General features: G+C 44.0%; 1 protein-coding gene across 8 annotated transcripts in view; it reads right to left on the minus strand.

Annotated features, from left to right (window-relative positions):
- LOC310695248 (protein CEPU-1) overlaps nt 1–17,299 on the minus strand; it is a 798,779-nt gene that overhangs the window by 569,275 nt on the left and 212,205 nt on the right. The gene's annotated exons all lie outside the window — the stretch shown is intronic.

Consider the following 17,299-nt stretch of genomic DNA (forward strand, 5'->3'; position numbering starts at 1 on the left):
TTGTAATTTGAATCGATTGCTTTGGGTCCTGCTCCAGAGCAGCAGACAGCAAGCTTTTTCCATCTTCCACATGACAGTCCTTTAGATATTCAAAGATGGCTACAATGTCACCTCTCAGAAATGCAATGCTGGGGGCAGGACTTAAACCACTGCTCCACTCCTTTCTGCACAGTTTTGCCCTAAGGAGGAGTAACATGTGATCAAGGAAGATACATGCCTTGTACATGTGATGACACAAGGTGGCATACTAACAGATTCAACTATGAACATTACACATATCCCTAGAATTTTCTGTCTTTGGCAGTCTCAGTACTAAGATGTGGGGTGTTTAAAATCTGCACTCCTTTAAATATCATAGGAACATAAGAGCCCTGCTGGATCAGACAAAAGACCCATATAGTCCAATAACTTATTATTACAGTGGCCAGTGGTGGACCTACATTTTTGGGACCCTGGAGCTTTAATTGTCATGGGGGCTCCTTTGCAACCAGCAATGAGGTCTGGGTATATTCTGTTATATTCTTTAGTAAGGATGATCCATGACAGATCATCACACCTTTACAACATCTGTGCTACTGACTCTCCAAATTCGGGGTTGTTGAAATATATACAACAACAAAATAATCAATTTGAGTTGAGTGACTCAAATTGGGCCTACCAGACCCCCCAAAATTAAACAATGTAAGCCAAAGACTCAGGAATTGGGGGCCCTGAAGTTTAAGCTTCATTAGTTTCATTGGCCCCTGACCGTGGCCAATCAGATGTCCATGGGAAACCCACAAATGGAACCTGAACGCTACAGAACTCTCCCGACTTTGGGTTCCTACCAACTGGTATTCAGGGGCATACTGCCTCCAACATTGGAGGTAGAACATAGCCATCATGGTAAGTTACAGAGATAGCATTGATGTTTAAGGGGTCTCAAGATAGTTTGCATTCTGAAGAAGAGCCCTGCTTCCTCAGACCAGTGGCCCATCTAGTCCAGCATCCTGTTCTCACAGTGGTCAACCAAATGCCGATGGGAAGCCTACAAAGAGGGCCTGAGCACAACAGCACTCTTCTCGCGTCCAAATCCCAACAACCAGTACTCAGAGGCATACTGACTACATTCTTGGATACACAAATAGGAAATGGAGAGCCTAAGACCCTGGGGAAGGCAGTACCCCAATTTGACCAGGTTCAAACCAGCAGGAGCATAAAACAGGCAATGCAATGGGAACGTTCAAGGCTGAAAGTTGAGCTATGTAGCTTCCTTGGGACAAAGTCACCGTAGTGAGCAACAGGTTTTCAACCCAACCAAAAGATTTGTTTTTGAACAAAAAGCATTTGGTTCCACAGGCTCCTGGCTCTTTGTCAATTTCCAAAGTGAAAGAAAATGCAGAGGAAAATATAGCCTACACATCTAAGACTTAGATTTTTAAGGGCAGATAAAGAGCTTGGGCACAATATAATGAAAGAGGATTGCCTGGGGTCATAAAGCATGTCTGAAAATCTGACCTCTATTTATATATAACTCTGTATATTGGCTTTCCAGTAAGGATTCAGCTTGCGTTGCCATTGCTTAGAGCCCTTTCCTGAAAGAGAAGGGAAGTCTAAGGCTTAGAAGCTGAACATAGGCTGCAATTGTGGGCGATCTCTGCTTTCCCTAGGAAACTCTCTGGCTTCCCAAAGTAGTATGTTGCTACCCAGTAGCGTGGGGGGTGCAGGGGGGGCCGGCCGCACCGGGCGCAACATCTGGGGGTTAGGGTTAGGGGGCACAAATCCATGGCTTAGGGGGCGCAAATTACTTTCCTTGCCCCGGGTGCTGACAACCCACTCTTGATAGCCACATTTAACAGTAGCAGCAACAACAACAGGCTGGATTCAACTAATTGGTCCTACTAGTGAAAGACTGCACAAGGACTTCTGCTTGTGCAAGGTGTTCCCACCTCTTCCTCCTCCCCCTCCCCGCCCACATATACCCCAAATTGTCTCAGTAGCTTGTGGAACCCCCAGAGCAGCAGGCAGGGAGAGGAGAGGGGAGATAATTCCATCAGGCAAGCAGACATTTAAACTATAGTTCAAGGGAAGAATCAAACCAGAGGAGAGTTTACGTCCCACTTTCCAGCAGGCGACACCAAGGTGAGGGCAATAAGTGGTACAGTGGTACCTCAGGTTACAGACGTTTCAGGTTACAGACTCTACTAACCCAGAAATAGTACCTCGGGTTAAGAACTTTGCTTCAGGATGAGAACAGAAATCATGGGGGGAGGTGGCAGCGGGAAGCCCCGTTAGCTAAAGTGGTACCTCAGGTTAAGAACAGTTTCAGGTTAAGAATTGAACTCTGGAATGAATTAAGTTCTTAACCCAAGGTACCACTGTACTTCCTCCCTCTGCTTCCTGGTTTCAGGATGGCACAAGCAGAGCAGAAGCAAAACCAGGAAATGCTCAGAGCAGGAAGGAACTTCAACAAAGAGAAAATTAGTACCCCTTAGGTGTGATTGCTGTGGACAGGTTCACAGAGATAGGTGACAGTAGAGAAAGGTAAATGAGTGGAGGAAACAAGGTGTTGGGAATCCTTCAGCTCAAGGCAAAAAAAATTATTAAAGAACCTTCAGTTCAGATCTCAATAGAACCAATTTTAAGACGAAAACTCAGCTCCGCTGTATTGATCTTGCTAAGATTCTACTCTCTTTAATAAATCTCCTTCTAAAATGTCTTCTGCCCCAGACTGATGGAGCATTTCTGCTCTCGTCTGGTGTCTGGCGACCAGCACGAGGAATGCTGGAGTGAAACTGGGGCAAATGAGCCAGTCCTATGCAGTGAATGCTTTTGTTCAACAAGAGAGGTTAACGTTCTCAGAGTCCCCCTCATTAATCTGGTCTCATCTCAGCAACACACACTTTAAAGCCAAAATAGTAGCCTATTAACCCATCATGAAATCTCAGCTCAATTTTTCATGAGACCCTTTGGTCCTGCAACTTGTTCAAATTCCTTCATCTGAAATAGCTTCTGATCTATTCATTGACTTGCAAGGCGCAACATGCAGACTGTCTTCCAAGGTCTAGGGTTAGTCGGGTTGGCTAGGAAAGGCATTTTTTTTAAAGCAATATGGTCCTCACCATAATGTATTGCTCAGCCCATGCTACCTTTGTTCTGAAGCTTCTTAGAGCTCAAAAAGTTTGGGTGTGGCTTATCTGTGTAGCACTTCTAGGAGAAAGTTTCTATTTTCAGTTAATCACACAGATTCAAAAGCAACCATGTGCAGCAACCCAGCATTGTATACTTTTAGTTATCTGTATTGATGCAACACTTCAAAAAAAGCAATCTTGAAGCCTTGCAGTTGGCTACAGCTTGATAGAGTGTGGTATTTTATCATTGCATGGGAACTGCAGGACACTGCATAAGAAGAGTCTCAAACCATGAATGAACTATTTTAAAATGAACTTTTACAATGTGTGTGTGTGTGTTCTCAATGGAAACCTGTGCACTTTTAATGTGCACAAGTGAGCAGAAGGAAGTAAAAGCTATAGCCCAGTGTGCAGGTGTTGATTCCAAATTTGTGAATGTTCTGGTTAATACAGGGAGTTGTGGATCATCCAGACTTCCTTTTGTGCTATGTTTCTAGGCACAAGTCCATGCTTTAAAGCAGCAATTCTCCCACAACCCCCCCCCCCCGCTGTCTACCGCTGAATCAGAACAAACGGCAATTCGCTGAAAAACCGAATTGCTGTTTGTTTGACTTAGCATTAAAGAGCAAGTTTTCATGGAGAAAGTGCTACTTTAAAGCGTGGACTTTTGCCTAGAAAGTGTGGGGCAAAAGGTAAGTGTGGATGTGAGCCCTTAGGGAAGTGGGGCCCAAGGCTGAGCTCAATAAAGGATCAGCATCAGAGAAGTCTACCCTCTTCTTCATCAGCTCTATTCAGATACCTGAAGGACTGCCAAATAGAAGAAACGAAATGTTCTCTGCTGCTCCCAGGAAGGCAGGACCAGATGTGCTGGAATTATGTTACTCGAGGGCAAATCTTGATTGACTATTAGGAGAAACAACTGGATGGTAAACAACTGGACGTTCTTTGGGTGGGCGTCCTCAAGCACAGACTAGATAACAGTCTTTAGCTGTCGTTCCTGCATTGCAGGAGGTTGCATTGCAGGATTGCCAACTCTGCAATCCTGTGATTCTATGATCTGTTCAGGAGGCTCTAGCTCTGCAGTTCCTCCATTGAGCAAAACATTCTACAAGGCTTCCAACTATTTGATTTCATAGTTTGAATGCCCCCACCCCTCTTACTGTAGAAAACTAGAAGATCAGAAGTAAGACCAAACTGAAACAATGCTTTCCCCCGACATACTACTTAACAGCTGTGACTCCACAGGTGGTTTTGACATCATCATGGCTCCCTCCACTCTGATGTGGTACCAGCCGGGAGAAACGCCTTTTTCTGACTAAGTAGATCAACCCTACAAAGTCTCTCCCAGTTGACATCACCTAGACACTTGTTTCCCTTAAGCTGAAGAGGGTGGATGTATCACTGGGGATCATTCCATTCAATGTTAGCAAATAATTTCAAACGAATCAGATTTCTTTTTAGGCTTGGGTTGGGGGTGAAAGAGTAGCTGAAAGACACCTGGAAGTGACAAGGCGGTTGTGCTACAAGATAATTAGAGATTATTATAATCGAGATTTCATTGCCACATCAAGCGCTGTCTTTTAGCATTAATTAATCTCCGCTCTCAGCTTCGGAGAACTCTGGGGCTCTCTCCCGCTGTAGGACAGCAGCTTGTCAACACACCGAACATTCACATCTCATTATCTTATCAGAAGGGAAAGCGGGAATTAGGAAAGCACAAACAGATGACTTGAGTTTTCAAAGATGCATTGATGGGAAGAGTCATCTGTATTTTCAGAGAGTGATTTGCAAACTTGAGCAAGCAGACATGTGGCTGGTGAAGTGAGGAACAAGATGTTTCTCTTTTTCCCCACAGCACTTCCTCTGGGCAATTAGCCTGTAAAGATGTTTTGCACAAAACTCTCTGGGTGACCTTGGGCCAGCAATACTCTCTCAGCATAACCTGCTTTGCAGGGCTGTTGTGAGGACAAAATGGGGAAGGGAAAAACTGTATGTGCCGCCTTAAACTCCTTGGAAGAAACAGTGGGATGCAAATGTAATATTTTGTTTATTTATTGTTGCATTTATAGCCCACCATTTTTCCAAGGAGCTCAAGATGGCGGCGTACACACCCCTCTCCAATTTTATCCTCACAACAGCCCTGTGAGGTAGGTTATGCTGGGGGAATGTGACTGGGCCATGGTCACTCAGTGAGCTCTAGGCTGAATGGGGATTTGAACCTGGGTCTTCCAGGTTCTAGTCTGACACTCTAACCATTACACCGCATTGGCCCTCACAAAAAAACGATGACCTCCTCAACCTTTCCAAGGACCAAACTGGTAATGCATAACAGTCTCCTAAGCTTTTTGTGAATGAACACCCCTAGGAGACTGAGAACAGAAATAAATTCCTCCATCTATTTCTTGTCTGTGGCACTTTTGTATGGGACAGAAGGACTGTGGCTCAGTGGTAAAGCATCTGTTTTACATGATAAAGGTCCCAGGTGCAAGCAAGAGCATCTCAAGCTAAGGATGGGAGAGATCCACCCTGAAATCCTGAACAGCAGCTGCAAATCGGTGTAGACAACACAGAGCAAGATGGACCAGTGGCCTGACTCAGTTAAAGACAGCTTCCTGTGTCTTCATCCACATGCATATTCTCAATAATTTCTGCATTGATGTTTGTTTTTTAACAAAACTATATGGAAATGTGCATAACAATGCACAATTAAATGTGCATTTTTAAATGGATTTCATCTAAAAAATTTGTTTTTCTAAAAAAAAAATTTCCCCAAAATGTGCACATCCAAATTTATTTATATTTTACAGTTATTTATATCCTGCCTTTCAGAATGACCATCTTTCCAAAGCAGCTTATGAGAAACTTCAGGCTGTATCAAACACAACTCATACTCAGAGTAGACCCATTAAGAACATAAGAGCCTGCTGGATCAGGCCAATGGACCATTTTGTTCTCACTGTGGCCAACCAGATGTCTGTGGGAAACCCACAAGCACAACTCAAGCACAAGAATGCTCTCCTCTCCTCTCCTGCAGTTTCCAGCAGCTGCCTCTGACTGTGGAGGCAGAGCATAGACATCAAAGCTTAGTAGCTTTCTCCTCCATTAATATGCCCATCCTCTTTTAAGGCCACCCAAGCTTGTGGTCATTGCTGCCTCCTATGGAAGCGAGTTTAAATATGCACTGGGAATGAATTTCTTTTATCTGTCCTGAATCTTCCCAAAATTCAATTTCATTGGATGTCCATGTTTGAACGTTATGAGAGAAGTGGGGTGAGAATCTTCACTCCCTTTCTCTAATGTCATGCATCATTTTATAAACTTCCATTATATCACCTTTCATCCACATTTTCTCTAATCTAAAAAGCCCCAAATGATTCCCTCTTAGGGGAGTTGTTCCATCATCTTGAACATTTGGGTTTCACCTTTCTGGACTTTTCCCAACTCTACAATATTCTTTTTGAGTTGAGACAACCAGAATACTGAAATCAATAAACATGGTGAACTTGGGTGGCCCATTAATTGCAGTGGGTCTTGTCTGAGTAGAATGTTGTTGAAGACTACCAATTAAAACCACATTTTTTTAAAAAAAAAACAATTAATAATATTAACATAGTCAAAGCCATCATAATCCTTCCCCCAAGGCAGCTGATTGTGGAATAGCCTTGTGTTTGGGAGGGATAGGTCTCTATGGAGTAGCGTCCACGCACCCTTTTCTCCTGAAATCCTTCCCACAATTTAAACACGTGCAAACAGAAGCTTAGAAACATGTATTCCTATATAAAATATAGCCAGAAATGCATATTTTAAAACACATATTTTAATGCAGAGAAATGCATTTTGATGCTTTATTCAAGCCGAGACCTGTTGGAATATTTGAAGAAATGCAAAATCTGAAGGGTAGCTGCATCCTGATTTGCACCTCTGTCTGGGAGGCAAGATCAAGTGAGTTCCTTTTACGAGTTCACAAATACAAAATTCCTCAACCAACCCTACAGGTGGGGAAAGTTGACTAAACTCTGTTTTCTATACAAACTTTGCATCTGGTCATCTTTCTTGGACGGGGGAAAAATACATAGGGCCAGTAAAGATTGTTCCTGGCTGGTTCTCCATCTCCTCTGTGTGACATCCTCCATGCCTTGCTGCTGTTTCCCTGCTCACTTGCTACCCGTTATGGATTATTTTTTTCCTCCTGGAGGAAAGCTTTAATTTATTCTCTGTGCAATATCTTCACGCCACTTTTTTCTGTAACTTACACCATATATTATCCGCCGTCTTGTATCATTTAACTCTGGAAAGTGTTTGGAGATACCATTTACTTGAAAGATGCCCTACCATCAATCCTTATTCTGCAGTCCTGCCTCTTGCACTAGCTCCATTGGCAATTTTCCCAGTGGGAACATCAAGCTGGATTTGTATCATGCCTGGACAGGAAAGAGGGAAGACAGCTTTATGGGGTCCTTCTCTTGCCCCTGCTTGGAAAGAAATCTCTTGGGGGATGGGGAAGAAAAAGTAACATATGCTGGTTTATGTGCATATAGACATTACTCAGTAGCCACCAAGTCTTGCTCCTCCAAAACTGAACTTCGGGATTTGGTCAGAACCGCCTCTGCCAGCAAAACTTGGGTGAATTTGGCACCACTTTAATAAAAATGTAACCAGGTATCTTGTTGGGCTGTTAAGGCAATCTGTGCTGCCACTGTGAAATTATGGGTTTCATGCAATTCTGGTTGTATTCAGAGTACCACTTAACATTAATGGACATTACTCACATTCATTCATTAATTACAATGGGTCTACTTTGAGTAGAACTTAGTTGGAAGCATCCCTATTTTTTCTGCGTTCTTTTTGTGGCCTCCTTTTGTATTATGTCTTGTCTGTTACTTATTTGATGCTTTTATTCATTTTAATGTGAAAATCATTCTGAGTTGTTTATCATTATTTGCCACTGCTACTCATGAGCCCAGTGTTGAGGAGCCTCCAGCCCAATTAAAACCTCAACTTCAGAGTGTGCTCCTGATTCCTCTGTCGTAGCAATGGTCAGAAATTTTTTGAACCTGATCTAAATATGGTGCCAGATGACTGAATTGTGGGTTGCCACACCCACCTGCTAGAGTGGCCTACACTCTAACCACCACACAACCAACCAATGGCTCCTACACTGAATGAAGGCTGAAGTCCATTGCCCTAACCCCCTCCAGCATGGTGGATCACAGGGTGCAAAAATATTGTGGGGGCCCAGGTAAGCCCTGCATCATCGATCACATAATACACACATGATTTGAATCGGAATGCCAATCAACTTTGTGGGGGCCAGGCCCCCTCAAATATTTTATTGTGGGGGCCAAAGCCCCCATAGACCCTAGGAATTAGCTCCTATGGTGGATCAGGAGGTCAGATTGCACTATAAACCTGGTAACTCTGCCCCAGGAGCTTCTCACCACTAGCAAACGGGGGAGCATGTAGCAATTCAGTACTTTTAGGTGGAACTCCTGTGGATATGCTGGAAGCTCAAGAGGGGTCTCTGTCAAAGTCCATTGCCATCAGCCACTCAGAAAGCATTCCAAACAATTCCCTTAACAAAGGCTGCCTGTCTGCCTTGAGACTCAACTTAGAGGAGGACTTTCTAGCACAAAGACAGATCCTAATTCGAAAAAGCTAGCTGAATCTTTAGTTGCAGCTTGCCAGTACTTAGTATTTTGATTTTTATCCTGAATTTGCAGGGTGGATTAGCACTGGATCATCCCCACTTGGTTCCTGAGCCTCTTGCAGACAGTATTAGAAGTGATTTTCCATGATCACATGGCTTAGAAACTTGCCTAAGAAATTGCAACTGCTATGCCGAGGGATTTCTGATTCAGCCTCATCTCTTCAAAGAGCAGAATAACACAACCTTAATTTTGCAGTTTCACAAACTTAATCCCTGCTAGTTCCTTTGACAACACACAGCAAACTTGAAATTGTACCTTTGCACCCTGCTGCATAACTCATCACATGCCATTGCTTCTGCTCGGTGACATCTTAAAGCTTTCTTTCTAAATTAGGCCAGTGAATGAAAGACAAGTTGCATCTCTAGATGACATCTTTACTCATAGAAATGTGTCTCGAAATAGCTGCAAACCAAGAGATATCCCTGTGGCGATCCAGTATCTAAGCTATAATAAATAATTAGGAATGAGTCAACACTACTCACTGTTTTTCAGGAATGTCCAAAAAATGTCCCCTTCTATTTAATTATCTCTCTTCCCACTGAAAGGTGAAGGTAAAAGGGCCCCTGATCATTGGGTCCAGTCACAGATGGCTCTGGGGTTGTAGCGCTCATCTCGCTTTACTGGTCGAGGGAGCTGGCATACAGCTTCTGGGTCATGTAGCCAGCATGACTAAACTGCTTCTGGCGAACCAGAGCAGCGCACGGAAACACTGTTTACCTTCCTGCTGGAGCGGTACCTATTTATCTACTTGCAGTTTGACATGCTTTCGAACTGCTAGGTTGGCAGGAGCAGGGACCAAGCAACGGGAGCTCACCCCATTGCAGGGATTCAAACCGCTGACCTTCTGATCAGCAAGCCCTAGGCTCAGTGGTTTAGACTACAGCACCACCTGCATCCCCTCTCCCCGCTACTGTGCGCAAAAAGGGTTCACCTAACCATGGTCTTCTCATGTTCTCTCTCTCTGTCCCCTTCATGTGTTCTCCATGAGATCATCACCACATACCCAAGTCTGATTGGCTAATTACCATAGTGACTCAATCTTGTTCATAAGAGCCTTGCTGAATCAGGCTAAAAATCCCATCATCCAGTGTTCTGTACCCACAATCACTAACCAGATGTTTAAGTGGGGAATGAACACAATAGCCCTCTCCTGCTCATGGTCTTCAGCAGTGGTGGCTGGTCCATGATTAGGGCAAATGGTGCACTGCCCCACCAACCATCATCTGTTCTCAGCCAGCCCCCATCAGCTTGATCTTCGTACCTACAACCAGCTCAGGGGGTTGGCCCTGGCTTCCCGCTTTCTCCTTTGTAGTCTCAGTGTTGCCCCTTATAGAACTCAGCAGAGAGGAGGAAGAGGGTAGGGACAAAACTAGAAATAGATGACCCTGCCTGTCATTCGCTCTGACACCACCTACTGTTGGGCTCCCTGCTTTCCACCTTACCAATCTCAATGGGTACCAACCATCACTGTTCTCCAGCGACTAGTATTTAGAGGCATACCAGCTCAACTGTAACGTATCCAGGAAGCAGGAAGGAGCGATAACCTATGGGTATGTGTGAGTGAGAGTGTATCAGGGCTTGGTCATGGTCAACCTTCTGGAGACAGCCAGGAGCTGGAAACCAGGTCCCAAGGCAAATCAGCATCAAAGGAGGCTATGCCTACCTGGCCTACCTGGTGACAAGTTAGTATGTCAAGTTCCCGGTCCAGGGTCAGTCCAAAGTCCAAAGCACAGTCCCATAAAGATCCTGGAGCATCCAAGCAGAGGTCCATCAATATGGGCAGTTGAACAGACACAGTACCTCAGCTCTTCTGCCCTTTTATATATTGCATGTTGATTGCAGTATCTGGGCTTGATGGGACCCTCACGTGTTCCAAGTCTACTCCAGCTGAACACCTCTTCCCAGAGCTAGTGAGCCCCACCTGGCCAGCTACAGAACTGGACAATGGGCCCTTCCCTGCCTCAGCCTCCTGGAGCACCCCACCCATTGCTCCCTACGCCTCAGAGCCCACCGTGCTCATGGAGACAGGGGCTCCTCTGGCTCTGGTGATGGGTCCTGCTACTCTGGTTCCTATGCACTGCCCCCCAGCCCCTCGTCATCCATTGTCACCCTATGAGCACTTCCAACACCAACCTCTCCTTCCCCATCCCCAGCTCGCCCCAATGTGTCCCAGTCCCAGCTACACCCTTCACTGGGATCCTCCTCCCCGTAGTTCTGCCAGTTCATTTCAGCTGCAGGGTCAGAGAATGAGCAAGGAGTCAAGACTGGAGAACATTCATAATAAGAGGACAAAGTCTAGCTAGGAGTCAGGAGCAAGGCTCAAGACCAAAAACCCAAGAGCTCAGGTAGATTTTGTTTTGCAAGCCCTTCCTGCCACAGAGAAGCCCATGATCAGTCTGATCAGGAGGAGCCAGGGTCTAATTTGGGAGGAACATCAACAGGAGGCTGCAGGTACATGGTTCATCACTGGCCAGAAATTACTGACAAAGGGTGGTGGTGATAAAATAACAGCTTTGGTTGGACAGTTCCGTTGAACAGGATACACAAAAGCTGAACAACTAAAGTGTTTTTCAGAAAATATTTCTACTCCCTCCATCTGTGTTTTCCACCCCAAAATGCAAATGGGAAATTATCCAGCACAACCCCTTTTTAAAAAGCCTACCATTATAACATTGGCAACACAAGTGACTTGTACTTTTCTCTCATTTTCAAAAACTATTAACAAACTCACATTTTCACATTATTGTTTGAGCACAGAGAACTCCCAGTAATGGAAATACAGCTGTCTCAGAAACCGAAAAGGTCCTATATCTCATTTGCAATTTTCCCAAGCCCCCCTCTCGCACCCATTGGTATAGGTGACCTCTCGCCAAGACAAATATAAAGGCTGGGTGGTACACATGAATGTTTGTGTATATTCCTAATGCTGTAATTTAAAAGACCAAAGCATTAACAAGAGGCATGGGGGCATGAAGCGACAGCCGTCTTGGTGGAAAATGCAAAATTACCATTTTAATGGATGGTGTGTTGACTTGCCACTATTCCCTGGGGGAGCCTGTTTGATTTCATTTGCTTGTTAGCGTAAGGATTTGACATAGGCGATTAATGCAGAGTTCATTAAGGTGTTTTTTTCCCCTACTGGATTAGAAAAAAAGACACACAAAGAAAGCAAAATTACATTAACTAAGAGATGGAGGTTTAACATGCCCTCTATTACAAGCACCTAGGCCTTGTCATAAAGGCACCAGGAGTCTATCAAAAGAGCATCAAAGCTTTTCTAAGGGGGAGAAAAAAAGCACAATGAACTTGATATGCAATAAAGAAATCACTAATTAGATGTGACCTCTTCTGTACCCTCAAAAGAGGGGGGAAAGCAGGGAAACAGTTGCTAAAAAATTTAAGCAAGCTTCGTCCAGCATCTACAGAGATCTGGGGATTAACTCTCACATCACCAGAAGCATTTAAATGACAAGTAGAGGGAGATCAATCCACATAAAGTGGGTTACACTATGAGAATGTAAGCAATCAGGGCCAACAATGGTAAGGGGAAGACCAATACAAATTACTGGGACTCGTCAATCAGGGAGAGGGCCCAGGGCTCAACTGTCTTGCATGTTTTATGCAATTATTAACAAAATATAAATTGCATACTCAATGCACAAATGATTCTGAATAACCACTTGCAAACTAGTGCCACAAACCCAAGTATTTCTGAGCATTTCCAACTGTATATGAACTTTCACGTCTGTGCTTTGATCGTATGACAGTGTAGCCTCACCTTTTTCTGCATTTGTACGTTTTTGTAAGTGAACGCCAGGTAACCGCAACCAAGTTCAGGCACAATATACACTGTGTTGTGTTACACATACAAGGATAACATTTAAAGGATATGGCTAGCTCAGCAATAATTGTAGGGGCGCTTATATTACTGATATTAGTCATTAGGATATTAATATTCTGAAATGGTACAAATATTATATATATCCTTAAAAATAGTTTTTTTATTAAAGATTTTCTTGAGTTACAAAACAGACAAATAAACGAGGGAAAGTGCAAGTCATTTCCACTTTCAATTCATAGTCTTTTCCACAGTTCGTTTACATGTAGAGAGAGACACTTTTATCATAGACATTTTGCGGTTGAGGGGAAAGAGAGGAATGCGAGAGGGAGGGAGAGAGATGCGGTGTTGCTGTTCATTTGTTCTGTTGCATAGTGTTAGTGTAGGGAGGGGTTCGTGTAAGCTAAAAAGGAGCTCACATATTTATTTTATACCCCATGTTTAAAAAAAATAGCCAGTCTGCCCTGACTGGGAAGGCCCACATCTTCCCACCCCCACCCCCAAGTCTGACCCAAACCAGCACTTTGTATCTCTCCAGGCAATTAACCCTATTAAGTCTGGCCCACATATAGAACAGAATGAAGTGGTACAGACCTGAATAAGTCAAGCAGACTGTACCAGTTCAGAATGTAGAAAGGGCAAGGTGGATATTTTTTATAGGATAAATTATACTAGGATGGGGAGGACAGCTGCAGCTGCTGAAATTCCACTTTTATACTGACTTTTTGTTATGGGCACAGGATCCCCATATCCTTTTGGATTTGGTCACCCAAAGATGCTTTTTCATTTCAAGCATCACCTCAACAGAACCAGGCAGGGCAGTCCAAAACCATCACAGAAGGAAAGACCAGAGAGATAAACCAAATAATAATAATAAAGGCAGTCTGTTCATATATATTATATCTCCCAATTTTCTGAGCTAAATGACCCTCTGCAAAACCAGCGAAGGAAGCACTCAAGCCTGAAATGGTGCTCAAATTGCTACATTGACTGCACCAGTATTGAATGACTGACCAGGAAGCAGAAATCAAACCTGGCAACCAGACTGACCAGCTGATGGATTCAGGGCTGGCACCAGCGGTCTTTAATGTCAGGCATCTGTGCCCCAGCTCATGGGCTCACTGACAAAGAGCAGCAGTTAGCAATATCAGCAGTAAAAAGGCAGAGTTACTGAAAAAGGGGCTCCCACAGTGGGTGTACTACCAAAGAGCCATCTCAAGCTTGGAGCCAACATTGGGGACTGCCATCCAGATCATGGAATCAAATCCATCTTACACCCTTAACTGTCTTTCCTGCTTCCCGGCAGGGTGGATTAAAAGCAAAATTGGTTGTCTTCAACTAAATGCTACTTGGAGCAGGCCCGCTGAAATCCATGAACCTAAGCTAGCCATGACCATTAACTTCTATGGGTGGGTCTACACTGAGTAAAGCTGCCCCCCAAACCCCCACAGTGCACCAGGGTGTGTTTGTGAACAACAAAGCATTGGTATGTGTGCTTGAGTTGCACCATCTCATATACCCCATATCACTAAACTTGCCCTCCAGATGTTGTTGGACTCCAACTCCCATGAGCCTCAGCCAATGTGGCCAATGTTCAGGGAAGGTGGGAGTTGCAGGTCAACATCTTTGGGACGGACACAGGTTCCATACCACTGGTCTAAAATGGCCGGTATCTGCTATCCAGGGTTTTGAAGCAAGAGATATTCCTATCTACAGATACCTAGGATTCAACTTGGCAAAGCATGAGCACTATCACTAAGCCACAACCAGTGGTGGCTGATGCACATTGGAAGTGGAAGAGTTGAAGGTAGGGAGACCAAACAGTAAATGGCATCAGGGTCAATACCAGATAGAATTAACTAATTCTAGTTTTGCCTCCACCCTTCTCCCTTCTGATTTCTACAAGAGCAACACTTGTGACTGATGTTGACAGCCAGTGCCATCTCCTGGTCTACTTGAGAGGTAGGCAAGCTGGCCTAAAGTTGGTGGGGCAGTGACCTATTCACCCTAATGGGCCAGCCTTCCCTGGCTACAACCCTTGATCTCTTCCCATGAGCTCATTCTCAGTGGAGAGACCACAGAATTGTTCATGGCTCACCCAGAGCCTATAATTCATTAACTAAGTTGTTGTATCATGCTAGCTTTTTTCTTGTGCTTGAGAATTACTTGCTTGTCTACCTGGCCACCTTCCCTCATTCCTTCCATTATGAGCCCTGAGAAGAATGGACTGTGCGTCTGCCTCTGCGTCTGCAAGAAGGCATCATCTCCTGTTCTGCATGCAGCACTGTTTCTTTTCCACTGCTGCTCACCTTCAGCGAAAATAACCAACATTATTCAGCTCACTCATCTGTGGCTACTTACGTCTATTGCATTGTCATGATGTGATTCTGCCCCACTGATTTCAATGCAAAGGAAATGCAATGCAAATAGGGCTGGGGCGTAATCAATTACACATCATTTCCAGACAGAAAGCAGAAGCTGCAGAGAATTCCGATTGTATTCGCTGGATTGATTTCCATTCCCGACATAGGGGGAATAAGCAAATATTGGCAATTTCCACTCCTGTTCCTGCCAGAATTCTCTAACATCCTTAGTGTGTGTGTGTGTTTCAAGTGTGTGGTTTTTTGCTCTTCTAAAATGAGCAATGTGTCTTTCACATGTACATAGGCTAGAATGATAGGAGTTTGGGGGTGTGGGGAATGCAGATCCTGGAACTTATTTCAAGGTCAATTTGTTTCAGAATCAAAAGCCATTTGCTGTTACACAGGGAAACATCAGGGGAGAGGGTGGAAACATGGTCGAGAGGATGGAAATGCACCAATTGCCCTTTTTGAATCATTAAAAAAGAAAAAGAAAAACCTGGTCTTTCTATTTTCCTACCACCTCCTCCAGATTTTATGCTAAGCCTACCTCCCTTAGCATTTTCATATTTTATCACCTGGACAGACAGGCTGCCAAGAGACCTCCTGGGCACAGTTGTCTATTCAGCTGCTTCATTGCAAGCTATCAGGCCATTACTAAACTCCTGCCAGCTCCTTATGGGCTTGTTTTTACCCACTGCTCACACAATCAGTTTTGCCAAGTTCCCAAAGGGGAGCCTGGATGTCAGGGACAAGAGCAATTGCTACCTCCTCCTCAAATTGTTCTCTCAGATATTACAGATATCATTTGATTAGAGATCAGCTTTGGAGAGCACAATTAGCATTTATATTGCCTCGCATGTTCTAGGTGGGGCTGCCGGCTTGATAACAGAAGCCCATCAGCACAATTATGAGGCAAGGCCCCCGGGAAGGGACGCACGGATACCTCTGTGGAAAGCACAGGTGTGAAGAGTTTCAGAAAGTGGTTTGATAGTCTATCTGCATTGTCCTCCAAAGCAGATTAGGGACCTCCAACAGATTACAGGACTTTAGGCACAGGAGAAGGATGAAGAGCACTTCACTGGCAGATAAACTAAGACCAAGAAGCTTCTTGAACTGCAATCCTGTGTGTGTTTACTTGGAAGCAAGTCCCAGTACGTTCAGCAGGGCTTAAGTGTACCCATAGCCTCCAATATTTCTCAGATGAAAATAGGAACATTCTAGGAAAAAGCAGGACATTCAGCATCAAATAAGAAACTAGGATGGCTTCTGTAAATCTGGGACTGTCCCAGGGAAATAGGGACACTTGGAGGGTCTTGTGTACCCAGGGGTGGAGTTCCTCATTTCATTCCAATCTTAAATATTCAGTATGTTTTCTTTTCATTGTTGAATGATTCTGTGTACATTGCGGCAGCCTTTGGCTATGTGCAATAAAACTGACTGGCTGACTAAATATGTCACTTTTGCATGATTGTGATTTTTTAAGAGCAGTTCTCACAAAAAAATTGTCAGAATTTAAGGGCACTCTTCTCCTAATATATACATTTTCAAATGTATATTTTCAAATGTAACCACTTTGTGGTTGGTTGGTTGGTTGGTTGGTTTTACAATCAAGTGGTATATAAATTTTGTGAAAAAAATAAATTGTGAAATGATTTTTGCCTCCTCTAATATATACATTCTTGTATTTTATTTCCCTTAATATATGCCTTGCTATGCACATCCCCCCCGTATACACTTTTTAAAAATAAACCATTTGCAGCTGTGCTTTAACAACAGCAACAACAAAAGCTATCCAGAGCTTTCAGAGGGTTTTGTGGGCAACACTTTTGAGAGCCTCAGTTCTTGAAAGCCCACAGACCTAAAGAAACATAGAAATATAAAGGGAATAGAAGCAAAAGAAGAAGGAAGAAGAAGAAGACTGAAAGAGAGAAGCTTCATGGGGTTCCCAATTGGACTCGGGAATTATTAACAATGTGCTTTAACTCGCCGCAATATGCCTCATTATTTGGCCAATGCACAGAACTGCTTCCAGCTGTGGATGCAGAACACAGTCATCATGGCTAGCAGCCATCAGTAGCCCTCTCCACAAATTAGTCTAATTTTCTTTTAAACCCCTTTAGGTTGGTGGCCATTGCTGTGGGAGCAAATCCCATGGTATAACTAGATGACACAACTTTGACAGCGCACTCTGAGGAAGCTCTACAGAGACTCATCAAGTGTTTTTCCCAAGCCTGCAAGGAGTTCCCAACAGCCTGATGAAGACCAACATCCTGGGTCAGG

Source organism: Podarcis liolepis (assembly GCF_965112155.1).
Source record: "Podarcis liolepis genome assembly, chromosome: 16".
Taxonomy (NCBI): Eukaryota; Metazoa; Chordata; class Lepidosauria; order Squamata; family Lacertidae; genus Podarcis; species Podarcis liolepis.